The sequence below is a fragment of the Macrobrachium rosenbergii genome, chromosome 56 (genome assembly GCF_040412425.1).
Source record: "Macrobrachium rosenbergii isolate ZJJX-2024 chromosome 56, ASM4041242v1, whole genome shotgun sequence".
Taxonomy (NCBI): Eukaryota; Metazoa; Arthropoda; class Malacostraca; order Decapoda; family Palaemonidae; genus Macrobrachium; species Macrobrachium rosenbergii.
Window position 1 is genome coordinate 40,153,138 of NC_089796.1, and position 13,506 is coordinate 40,166,643.

At 41.1% G+C, this 13,506-nt stretch overlaps 1 protein-coding gene and 1 long non-coding RNA gene across 2 annotated transcripts in view; one reads left to right on the top strand and one right to left on the bottom strand.

The window, feature by feature from the left end:
• The window catches only part of LOC136836356 (uncharacterized), a 30,552-nt gene extending 23,227 nt beyond the window's left edge, over positions 1 to 7,325 (bottom strand). The window contains exons 1-2 of the long non-coding RNA XR_010852377.1: positions 6,352 to 7,325; positions 131 to 548 (exon numbers count right to left, since the gene is read on the bottom strand). This is a non-coding gene — a long non-coding RNA (uncharacterized lncRNA). The remainder of the gene's footprint in view (positions 1 to 130; positions 549 to 6,351) is intronic.
• LOC136836355 (uncharacterized) overlaps positions 1 to 13,506 on the top strand; it is a 450,152-nt gene that overhangs the window by 335,708 nt on the left and 100,938 nt on the right. The window lies entirely within an intron of this gene.

The window sequence follows — 13,506 nt, forward strand, 5'->3', positions numbered from 1 at the left end:
TGGCTTAGCACTGCCAATACTCGAGTAGCACGGACATTTGACAAGAGATTCGGTGATTACTGGCACTCAAATTAAATAAATGTTACGAGGAAAAGCGTGACTGAATGGACGTCTTAACAGAGCACTTTACCGTAAGGCAGATTTGGTTCCGTGGATGAGTTGCGATTTCCGAGTGTGAGTGTGATCTTCCACGTGGTAGGATGCAGGGGCTTCAACATAAAGGGCAAGACGTGGGAACTTCATGAAATGCCAGGCAAATGGAGTGGGTCATTGGTCAGGCCAGCATCGAAGGGAACCCGTGGTTGGTGGTTGGAGTGCACGAAGGAAAAATATACTTTGAAAGGCCACGTGGTTAGGAGCTAAGGGCATCATTGGGCCAGGGTATGGCGGTGGTTTGGGGTGTCGTCTTTACACCCAGTCATCTAACACGCGTCTGAGAGCGAGCCTTGGTCTGTTTGTTGATTTTATCTTCTCCTGTGGGGCAGGGGCCACGTCCAGCACATAGGGAGTTGAGTCATGTTCAGCTGATGCCCGCAGGGGGTGTTTGCCTGTAAAGGACAGTCAGACAGATTCACTTTTGCCTCGAAGAAAGGACCTACTTAAAGGGAGTGGCCTACGATCAGTTGTAATCCCCTGTATTCTGACCGTGCGAAGTCGATAGACAGATATGTCCATCGATCGATTGGCAGGCAAGAAGCAAAAGAAAAGGGAGCAATTTTCTAGTGAATTCTTGCTACTCTTAATAGCTCTCCACACAAGATGATGTACACACCTTCATTCGGGTGTGAACATCGAAATATGCAAGAATGCGTGGAAAATTCTTTACTTTACTGTACATTCTGCCTTGCAATGAACTTTACTACTAAAGTATTTATAAAACTGTGACACTACCGTTGATAACATACTGGAACAAATTACTTTACCAGGACATAAGGAAATTTTCAACACTTGGAAAAGAGTAATTACTTTGGATTTGGTTACACATTGATAACTTTATAGAGTGACACGAACAATGTGAATTAATTAGGATTATAAGACCACGGTATATGAGGCTTGTGGCAAACAAATGAAAAGAAAGGTTAATGTTCAAGAATTAGAATACATGGTTGCATGCGGTTAGTTTGCCTTTTAAACGGCATTGAAATGACGAAATATACTTGAGTTCAATTGACATTGTAATTTACGTCGGTTGGTAGACCCGTACCAGACTTGGCACTGAATCTCCTGACACTCTTATAAAATAAAAAACGCCTGAAAAGGGGTGTAATCAAAGGGAAGTAAAATTATTTCAGCTTAAGTCTTATTTAATCATTTTAAGGGTTCGCCATTTTTACTCTAATATGGGTACTTTACGTTAAACTTTTAAGATAAGCAAGCAAAGGAAAAAAAAAGGGGGGCGGAATGAAGTTCCTGAAATTACAAGAAGGCAAGGGGACGTGCCTCCGCCTTCTGGATAGCAGGCCATGTCCATTGTATTGCAAAGGTGGCACTGACTTTATAAGTTTCTTGTGGCACTCATCTAAGTGCATGAGGTATAAAAGAATAACGAAAGAATAAATGGCAAACTAAATGTTGATCACATATGCTAAAATTACATTTCTTAGCCTATAGGAAACAGCTAGGATTATTCTTGGCCCACGACTGCCGCAAGGATAACCAGAGGGCGCGACTCCTCTGGCAGGATCGTTTTGCCAGAGTCCGCAATAATGGCACTGTGCCAAATTGGCACTTATGTAATAATAACTAATGGCGATGGCATATCGCATTTTTAAATGCATCATGCTGCAGTAGGCATGGATGGGGAGTCGTAGGGGTTAGTGTTGGCTTATCTGTCATGGCACTCTGCAGGAGCAGAAGTGGTCCCGGTAAAATGAGGGCCTGGGTAAGGCATAAAGTAAATGTGATTGATAATCAAAAGTAAGGAAGGGAAATGTTTGGGGAAGAATTAAGGACATCTTTATAAGAGAGAGAGAGAGAGAGAATACTGAAGGGCCCTGACATCCTCCTTTGGATAGAGGTGCTAAAGTCTTCATAGGATAAAATGATGGCACTGTGCCAGGTCGGCACGGGTGCCAGGAGAGCTTGGGAGCTCTCTTGAAGCTACCTGGAATAATTAACGCCCGTGGTATTTTCCCCATGGGCCCTTCCGACTTTGATGGTTTGTCTTGGCCGGGGAATCGGTGGCACCGAGCCCGAGGAGGGTATTGGAGTGCCACCTGTGTCGGCTTCTTTGACGGCTGATGCAGGGTCCTTCTTTGCAAGCTCTATCACAATCCGTCGCAGTTCCTTGAGCTCATCGGGCATTTGAACCACGGCAGAATCTTTACTCACTGCTATGTCTGCGGAGGACTGAGACAGAGAGGAAGTGTTCGGGGGTGGGGGGGAGTGAGAGGCTCCCAGGTAGGGATAACCAGCTCAGGCACGGGTTGCGAGGCCGCACCTTTAGGTGAGCTTCCGCTGTGGTCGGCAGGATTTGTCTCCCTTACCGGCACCGGTAGCGGAGCCAAGCCGGGAAAAGAGAGGGAGTCCTTATTGGGATCTCTTGAATGGAGATCGGGGGCATGCTCTGGCACTGGCACTAAGGCAGGGGCAAGCACTATTATTTGCATTGGAATTTGCTTTGGAATTTGCTCATCGTCTGTTACGGACGGAGCTTTGCATGGCTCAGTGCATGCAATTGGCACTGGCAGAGATTTGGGATCGATTTTGGAATCTCCTGGAGGGAGATCTGATTGGGGCCCTGGCACTGGCAGGGATTGTGGCAACTTAAATGGGGGCTGGAAGTCCTGTCCCAGGAGGATGTCATAACCTCCGGGGAAGATAGCTTGCTACTGCAAGATTGCAAATTTTAGATATATGAGGTCTTGTGACTCTCACTTGGACAGTATCATTTTGAATGCGTTGATACCCTCAATTGTGACGAGTTTGTGTCGATTAATTATAGTTCCATAGGGAACTTTGTCTTTCCTATGAGGGAAATTTGGACGCCAGAGTCGTCAAATGCCTTGACCTGGCGTGCTGGGCATCTACCTCGAGGAGGTGCCACATATATAGGACCCTCGGCTGGAGGGCCTAAGGACTCGGGATTGAAACTGCCAGGGTGACGGCAGGATTACCAGACTTATTATTTCTAGGGCATAAACCTTGCACGCCGTGCAAAAGGTTTGGCTGAAATCTCTTCGCACTGCCCCTGCAAAGGGCGCAGGCGACTTATTAATTGGTTTTCCGGGAGAAAGAGGCTCTGTTGATTTATTTCGGCATTGCTCTTTGGAATGCCTGATCGTTTAACAGAACCCGCATACAATGGATTCTGTGATTGCCCATTCTTCGGCGGAGGGGCACCCGAAAGGCAAGCGGGGTGAATAATTCTGCGCTGCAGGGAGCTCTCCTGGGGGTGATGAGTATCCCAGGAGTCGGCGATGCGACAGCATTCCACCAATGTCGTAGGCTCCATCTCCCCTACATGCGTGGCGAGGGCGGGAGGTGCATAGAGCAAGAAATGTTCTATTTTCAATTGCTCTATGGAGTCTGCAAGGGTCTTGACTCCCACGGATTCGAATCACTTTGCATGGGCTCGCTCTGACTGGTAGGCCCAATCTGCCCAAGTTTGGCCGACTTCCTTTACTTGCCCTCTCCAGCGCCTCCTCCAGCGTTCAGGGGTTATCTCGTACGCCTTTGTGATGGTTTGGTGCACGACGTCCCAGTCCTCTTGGTCGGCTGCAGGTAGGGCGTTGTAGGCAATCAGTGCCTTCCCACCGAGGAATTTAGTTAATACGAGAGAGAGTTCGGCGGGGGAGAGAGTGCAACATTCCAGGACCTTCTTGGCTCTGTCGAGCCATACTTCTGGTTCAGCTTCGGTCCACTTGGGCATAAACGAGTGGGCCTGGCTGAGGGCGTTCATCTTCGAGGTGGGAGGGGGTGGGGGGTGGAGTGCCACATTGTGCCAGCATCTGGAGTTCATGGGCGCGCTTTTTCTCATTCTCTATTCTTTCTGCCTCCTTTTCTTTTCTCGCTGCCTCCTCTCTTCTCTCTAGGGCCTCCCTTTCCAATCTCGCTGCCTCCCGTTCTGCCTCTCTTTCTAATCTTGCTGCCTCCCGTTCTGCCTCTTTTTCTAATCTTGCTGCCTCCCGTTCTGCCTTTATTGCGTCCATCCTCTCCTGTACCCAGTCTTTTAGATCTTTCCCGGAAAGGCCGAGTTCCTTCCCGGAGGACATGAAGAACTTAAAGTCCTCGCTCTGCTGAGATTTTGCCGATATTTTGCAGGTGGGGTCGACTCAAGTGATACACAAAATTTTCCCAGGGCGTAGGAAGGAGTTGTCCGGGTATAATAAATGCACGCAAATTTCTAACAGAGAGACTGGCGGTGACTTTACAGTATGAATGGTTTTCAGAACTCTGAGGAATTGGAATTCTTTGGTCTCCCAAATTACTGACAAAGCGGGCTTATTGGGGACTGAATTGGAAGCGAAATGGTCTCACCAAATTACCGACGAAGCGGACTTATTGGGGACTGAATTGGAAATGAAATGGTCTCACCAAATTACCGACGAAGCGGGCTTACTGGGGACTGAATTGGAAATGAAAGGGTCTCTCCAAATTACCGATGAAGCGGGCTTACTGGGAACTGAATTGGAAATGAAATGGTCTCTCTAAATTACCGACGAAGCGGGCTTACTGGGGACTGAATTGGAAATGAAATGGTTTCTCCAAATTACCGACAAAGCGGGCTTACTGGGGACGGAATTGGAAATGAAATGGTCTCACCAAATTACCGACGAAGCGGGCTTACTGGGGATTGAATTGGAAATGAAATGGTCTCACCAAATTACCGACGATGCGGGATTACGGGAGAGGTTTCCTTTTGTAAGCAAAGACTATTGAAATGATAAAGGCCCCTAATTTAATGAGTAGACGACACACACAAAATAGCCCCAAACACACGCACAAAACAAAACAAAAACACAACCACAAAAAAAATTTTTGCTGGAACGAGCCCGAAATAAACAAGAGAAAAGTAAATGAACAAATCCTAGCAATAAATCAACGGTGAGATACTAGTAGCGGTGCGCTATTTTTAGACACCAGGTGGGGTGGAATGACTTCCACCCTAGCGACGAAGAAATGGGGAATTTATATATGCACAGACTGTAATTTTCCCCGAATGCGAATTGTGGGGGAAAAGAACAAAATTTTTTGGAATCTAAATCAATTCCACGCTTGCCTACCACTCAAATCTATTTGTCTATCTGGAACTTTACCTTCGCTATACCAGAGCGAGAGAGAGAGAGAAAAGAAAATCAGCGCTTCTGGCTGGTTTCGTCCCACGTGGGATAATGTGACTACCCGCCTAACTAGGATTTGCGATCACGAATCTGTGTGATTTTGAAGGAGGAAATATTGCACTATCCCTCGAAATTGTTAATACCTAAATATCCTATCATAAAGGTCATGCAAGCTGCATGCAAGGCTTTCAAAATCTAAATTTCGGCGGTTCTCCTCTCTTTTTTTTTTTTTCTTGGCATGCATCCCTAGTATTTTTCCCTAGGCTCAGTCACGTCTTTAAAATTCCTATGCTAAAATAAACACAATTTACTTACGTGGAATTTCCGGATCTGTGTGCTGGTTTTACACAAAAGGTTCGTAATTGTCTCGTACCCAGCGTAGCTTTGCTAATTGCTGATTTGGCAGATGCAAACCCAAACAAAAGCAGAAAACAAATGGGGGGTATGCAACCGCTAAAACAAGAATCTCAGGCAAATGGTCGCCATTTTTATGTTTTTCCTGGCAATCTAGTTTGAAATATTCTCTGTGAGACAGGTAGCAACATCTACAGATAATTTAGCCTTGTGACCCCGACTTCGTGGGTCCAGGAAAACATAAAATGAGGAAAAAAAAGGGGGGAATCTCATATGAGCGTAAGGCTCTTACTACTGAAGGAAAATATTACGTAAACACGTGGGTAAACTTACAGGAGCATATTTACATAAATAACATTAGTACAGGAAAGAGGAATGCAAGTAAATTATTGATCCTGAAGGGGATTCCTACGGGATGAATGAAACTGGGGGGGATTCCAGACACAGTCCAAGAAGATTCCACGATATAGGGTCCCTCTGAAATGAGAGATACACACAAATTATACGCCAGTAATGAAAACAAACAAAAGGATAATGAATTCGAAGCTGCACTGAGGGTGCCAATGGGCTTTGATGAATTAATAATGGCTTAGCACTGCCGATACTCGAGTAGCATGGACATTTGACAAGAGATTCGGTGATTACTGGCACTCAAATTAAATAAATGTTACGAGGAAAAGCGTGACTGAATGGACGTCTTTACAGAGCACTTTACCGTAAGGCAGATTTGGTTCCGGCGCAGAAGGTGGTCCGTGGATGACTTGCGATTTCCGAGTGCGAATGCGATCTTCCACGTGGTAGGATGCAGGGGCTTCAACATAAAGGGCAAGATGTGGGAACTTCACGAAACGCCAGGCAAATGGAGTGGGTCATCGGTCAGGCCAGCATCGAAAGGAACACGTGGTTGGTGGTTGGAGTGCACGAAGGAAAAGTATACTTTGAAAGGCCACGTGGTTAGGAGCTAAGGGCATCATTGGGCCAGGGCATGGCGGTGGTTTGGGGTGTCGTCTTTACACCCGGTCGTCTAATGCGCGTCTGAGAGCGAGCCTTGGTTTGTTTGTCGCTTTTATCTCCTCCTATGGGGCAGGGGGTACGGCCAGCACATAGGGAGTTGAGTCATGTTCAGCTGATGCCCGCAGGGGGGGTGTTTGCCTGTAAAGGACAGTCAGACAGATTCATTTTTGCCTCGAAGAAAGGACCTACTTAAAGGGAGTGGCCTACGATCAGTTGTAATCCCCTGTATTCTGACCGTGCAAAGTCGATAGACAGATATGTCTATCGATTGATCAGCAGGCAAGAAGCAAAAGAAAAGGGAGCAATTTTCTAGCGAATTCTTGCTACTCTTTAATATATTTATTATGATATAATTTTATATTAATTTATTTATTTATCTATTTTTTTACTTAGCTCTTTTCTTGGGAGTTTTTTTTAGTTTATTTATTTATTTTTTTGCTCTGTTTTTAAGGGTAATTTTGCTCCTTTTCATCATTTTCATTTGACAACACTGGTTGTGAACTTCAGACTTGTTCAGTTACTGTGCTCTTAGTATCTGTAAAGGAAGGTTACATGACGGTTATTTTACTGTAGCTGTATATTGATACCTATTAAGTTGCTGGTGATACAACAATAAGTATGGTTAGCTCCTTGGTTAAAAATATGGTTGCGACGGTGTTACTTACACATTTATTATTTTCAGGCAATTAATAACAAATTACAAGTATATATACGATTGAAAATCGCATTATTTAGCTGACTAGCTTAGTTCATTAAATGTTGACTTTGAAAATATATATCAAAAAGCAATTAATGTTTAATGGTTTTCTGTTGCCAGACCATGGAACACCCAGTGAAGAAAAAAAAGCCCATGTGCTCATTTAACAAGGACTGGAAAAAGGAGTATGAATGGTTGGTAGAAACTAGTAATCCACAAGAGGCAAAGTGTGACATTTGTCAAAATGTTTTTAAAATTAGATACATGGGTGCTTTAGCAGTAACACAACATGCAAATTCAGATAACCACAAAACGAGAGTTAAAACTTCAGCTTGCAGTTCTCTAATTGATAAATTTTGAGTGAAAACTAATTCAGAAGAAGAAGGTATTGTAGTTGCTTCGGAAATAGCTCAAATATATCATGCAGTTAAACACAATCATTCATACAACTCGCTGGATTGTGGCCTGAAATTAAATTCAAAACTTAACCAGGATTCGAAAGTTGCAGCAAAAGTATCTTGTGGTCGAACCAAATCCGAGGCAATTGTTACAAATGTGCTAGGTAAAAAGGCATTAGGAGTGGTTATGGATGATTTGAAACATGATCCTCCTCTATTTTTTGCACTTCAAACTGATGCTTGAAATATAAAAAAAACAGGAAAATGTTCCCTGCATGTGTTCAATATTTCAGTATGGAACATGGCACGGGAAATTATATCATTGATTTTATCGAGAATGCAGATGAAAGTGCAGATGGAATGTTCAATTATTTGAAAAACACTATGGATAATTTCCAACTTGATTGGAAGAGTTTCTTGTTTTAGTGCAGAAACGCAAATTGCAATTTTGGAGTAAACCATTCTTTATATACAAACATTCGCACATTGAATGATGGTATTGTTAAGGCTAACTGCAGTGCGCACATATTACACAATTCAGTAAGATTTGCTTTGGGAAACTTGAATGTTGACATTCAAAATATTGTCCTGAAAATTTATGCCCATCTCTCAATGTCAGCAAAAAGACGCGAAACTCTTAAACAGTTTCATTTGTTTGTAGATACAGTATTTAATTAAATTCTTCGACATGTACCCACTAGGTGGCTATCCCTGCAGCCATGCATTGAAAGACTTTTACTTTCTTGGAAAGCTTTAAGTTTTTATTCCTTGAGCAGACCAACTGATTGCTCTAAACAATTACTTCAACTTCTTAGAATAGATAATGATAGAATAGATAATGATTCCACAGAAATTTCTCAGCTTATTGAAATTTATTTGCTATTCTCGCAGCATGTTATGGAGATATTTAAATCAGCCGTTCAAGAATTGGAGAAGAACGAAACTTCAGCAGCAGATGTTTTCATTATTTTGGCCGATTTAAGAAATAAGTTAAAATCCCGATATGATGAAAAATTCTTTGGGCATCAAGTTCACCAACTTCTTAAAAATGTAGATACTACTGAAGCTCAAGATACAACTAAAGACTTTAGATTATTTCTTATGTCATCAATAACATATTTGGAAAAAAGAGTCGACTGATGAAAATTCAACATTTGGAAAGTTATAAAATCTAAGTTTTTTTTAAGATATTCCTTCCCAAAATATCAGAAATTTGTAGAAATTGTAGAAGATTTGAAGTTGAAAGTCAGGCTTAATTTGGACATGGATAACCTCTTTGGTGAAGTTTAATTAATTCAAGAAAGTTTCAGCAAGATTCAAAGTTCTGAACTGTTTGCAGATTGCAAAACAACAAGCAGCAAATGGCACATGATTTTAAAAAGTGCTAATCATAAGTGCGTCAATATATTTAAAATAGCTTCATTTGCGCTTTTAATCCCCGGAACATCAGCATACTGTGAACACATTTTTAGTGTAATGTCATCTAAATGGCGAAATGAAAGAAATAGATGCTCCATAGAACTAATGAAAAGTGAACTTTTCATACATTTTAACTTGAAAGACACTTGTCGGGAATTTTCGGAAAAGTAAAACATGATCCACAATTGCTGAAGTCCGCCAAAAGTCAGAACAAATATAACTTTAAAAACTAGAAGCTTGTGTAAAGGTAAGGTCAAAGTATATTCAAACTTGTGGATACATTTAAACCTTAATTTTAAAAATATGGGTACATTTCTAATTATTGTCCTTTATTGAAATTTGTCAGAGTTGGCAACCCTAAGCGTAAATATGATTAGCCAAGAAGTAAAGCCAAGTGAACCCATAAGTAATGTTTTTACCATGCATTATACAGAGGAGCTCTCACGGCAAAATTCCATAAACGAACAAATAAGTGATAATGATTTCAAAGAAATCTTCAAATCTATGAGAAATGGAAGGGGATATAGCCAACAAGAACGAGCCGAATTGAGCAACAAAATTGGATGTCCCCCAGATGCAGTGAACGATATAGATGGCATATTAGTATGGATGTACCATGAGTATGACCCATTCGATCAGTTTCTAGGAGTGATACATAAAAGAATGGTTAGTACCCAAGCGTCTAAGAAATAAGGTCATTGAGTTAATGCATGACGATGACGCGAGAGCTCACCCAGGAAGTGATGAGCGGTTAGACTGGTTAAAAGATCCTTCCATTGAAAAGGAATTTACAAGGATGTTAGTAATTATATGGATCTGCAATGCAATGCAACAGTTGCAAGGGAAGAACATAGAAGGAAGTACCTCTAGGGAAATATCCTATCCCACAGACTCCGTGAGCCCTTTGTTGGCCGAGTTGGTTGAGCTTCAGACCGTCATTCGATGGGCCGGAGTTCGATTCCCGCCGCCTGGCTGATGAAGAGTTAGAGGAATTTATTTCTGGTGATAGAAATTCATTTCTCGCTATAATGTGGTTCGGATTCCACAATAAGCTGTAGGTCCCGTTGCTAAGTAACCAATTGGTTCTTAGCCACGTAAAATAAGTGTAATCCTTCGGGCCAGCCCTAGGAGAGCTGTTAATCAGCTCAGTGGTCTGGTAAAACTAAGCTATACTTACTTTTCACAGACTCCGTTTGAAAGAGTAGCCATAGACCTTATCACTAATCTTCACACCACGAATAAGGGGAATAGAAATACTCGTATATTAGTGTATTGACGCGCTCACTAGATATACAGAGCTAATACCAATAATTAGTAAAGGAGCCAAGGAGTGTGCAGTCGCTCTCTTTGACAAGATATCTTGTAGGTATTCTACCACACAGCTCATTATATCTGATAATGGCACAGAATTCAATAACTCACTAGTTCAAGAAATTTGTGATGCATTCAAAGTAGAAAAGGTAGCGATGCAACCGTATCATCCAGGTAGTAATGGCTTAGTAGAAAGGAATAACAGAAAAGTTCTAGATGCATTAAGTCATACAGTAGGACAGGATCCTGATGAGGACGTCAATTTGCCTTTAGTCCAATTATCATTAAATGCTAGTGCCATACAAGTACTCAAGCAACACCCATAAAATCTTTGATGGGATAAGAACCATGATTACCATATGCAAGGCTGAATCTGCCTATGCAGCCTAATTACTCTGAAGACGTTATGAAAATAAGAGTTGGGAATTCCTAGGTACTTCATAAGCAATAACACAAGAATTTAGAGGAACCCCAGAAGAATATGATAGACAAGCATCAAGGAGGATAGGGGTGAAGTTTACATCAAGAAGGAAGTAAGAAGTGGAATTAGCCACTAAACTTACACGACCATACAAAGTCATAGACATACAAGAGACTAAAGTGAAGGTGAGGAAAATAAATAATCCAATACCTTCCACATATGCTGAATCATTAGAAGAAGAGGGATTCTGGATAGATAAAGACAAATTCAAGAGAACTAAAGACGTCAAGGAACCAGAATTGACTGAAGGATTTGAAGAAAAAATTTCAGAAGGAAAAACTAGGTATAACCTAAGAAATAGATGAGTCAGTTTTCAGTAATTATAATAAGAACAAACCCATCAATCATCCTATTATTCACTGTATTTGATTTCTTTATTGCTAAGTTTACCTTCATCGGCTGACTTAGAAATCAATTTTTTTGTATTGTTGCAATTCTTACCTTATTATAGTTGGTTTTGTAGCAAAAACATTTGGGGTTAAGCTAGCTAACTTCGAATTTATCTTTCTTCGACCAAAAGGGGAATATATAGGAAACGAGGGAATGTAAGTAAAATTTCAAAGTGTAATATAATCATTTTAAGAAGTTTATCAGTTATACTTTAATCTTCTAACCGAGCATGACTAATATTGTTTAAGAAGAAGTTTCCTAGATAGAAGAATAAAGAAGAGAGGTTAAGATAGATATTAAGTGATTTTTAAGGAAAGAAAAATTGTTTTAACATTAAATTAGACTCTATTGAAGTAACTAACACACTTACTTTGTTTACTTCCTAGAACTTTTTAATTAATGAACACTTGCTAATTTTTGTTACTGTAAATATAAAAGAAATCAACAAGTACTAATCTCTTACCACTTTCTTTAATCGAGTTGCCAATTATATTTTAGTGTTGAACAATGAACATACAGAGCTTAATGTAAAAGAAGACACTTAATGTCACATCAAGAAAGTCAAAAGAAATTTGTATAAAGACATGCACACTTGCTAACACATACAATTACAAAGGATATTTCTTCCGAGCATTTCAAGAACAAGACCTAGAAGAAAACCATCAACCCTACTGTACATCTCCCTTCACCTCATTAACCAAGAAGAGTCATGACTCGTCATCAAAAAAAAAAGGGGGGGGGAAGAAAAATTATTTATCGAATTTTAATGCCATAAACAGTAGGGAGATATCCACCTAAATAGAATAAGACTTAGTAAAGTCTATGTAACTTGGATAGCAAATTTCTTTTTGTTTTACAGTACATTTGAAAGTCTTAATTCAACTTGATTGAAGAAATGTTTATGTTTTATTATCTTTAATACTTTAAAGTTATTTCTAAATGCGTGTTTTTCCTAAGAAGCATGTGTTAGGAGTCCTCGTAGGTATAATATTTTGCCTTAGTTTAGCTAGAAGCTGCCGGAGTCAGCTGGGAAGTTGACCGAGATGAATACCGAACCATAATTTGGGTTTTTATATGCGAAGAGGGCACATGCAAAAGAGATAAACGAATAAGGACATGCAGAGAATGAGCGATGAACAGAGATGTGACAAACGAAACTATGAATGATTCCCTTATGCAAGACCACCAACTTGGCCCATATCAATTATGGTTGAGTATCGTTGGAAAAGGGACTGCCTTCAGCGTCTTTAGTGAAAAATCCCAGGTGTGAAAGTAAACAAGAGAAGGGGTATAGATGAACTATGAAGTTTTTCGTATGTGAAGACCTCACCGACGATATCTGTGTTCAATTGGCGTAAAGACAAATCCCAGATTGCTAGTGAAGGATCCCACAATGTTTACAAAATGTAGGCCGAGGCGAATTCGTCATCTTAACACTAGACAAGACTGATGATAGTCTCACACCTCCGGTGACCTTTTTAAGTGCCAAGAATTAATTTGAAACAAGTTGACCCTTGAGTGTTTAGAATTAATGTGAGAGGAAAAGCTGAAAACTTAGACCCCTCCTCTAAGAGGTCAGGCTTAACAGTTGGACCAGTTGAGAGGCCAAGTTTAACAGTGCCAGCCTCAAGGGGCATGCTAAGGATGGCCTTTAACCAATGCCCAAACCAAGATGCCTAAGGCGCACCCCAAGGCCCAAATAGAACAGAAGAAGGTGTTTCCAAAGGGGGTTCACAGCCATTCGTCGACAGGTATTCTTTAGAACGCGCCCCTCCCAAAGTCAGAGTGGAATATTGAAGGAGGTGCTAATAGAATGGAGAAAGGTATAAACACAAGGGTCAGAGAGAGAGAGAGAGAGAGAGAGAGAGAGAGAGAGAGAGAGAGAGAGAGCACACAGATAAGAGAGGAGTGTGAGTGTCTCCTTTTAGGAATGTGCTACCCTATCAACTAGTATGTAGATTGGCTTTGTGTTTGGTGGAACATCTATTCTGTGCGTTATTTCACCTGTATTGCCAAGGGTATCTCCCTCTTCGGCGACTGTATTCACTCAGTAAACCAATGAGTTTCTTTCTAGCAGAGTTTTTCTTGATATTCTTCAAGTGAGTCCCTATTTTAGCTCTTCTCTGTTTCATGTCCTGAGCTGACTTTTCATTTTCTTTA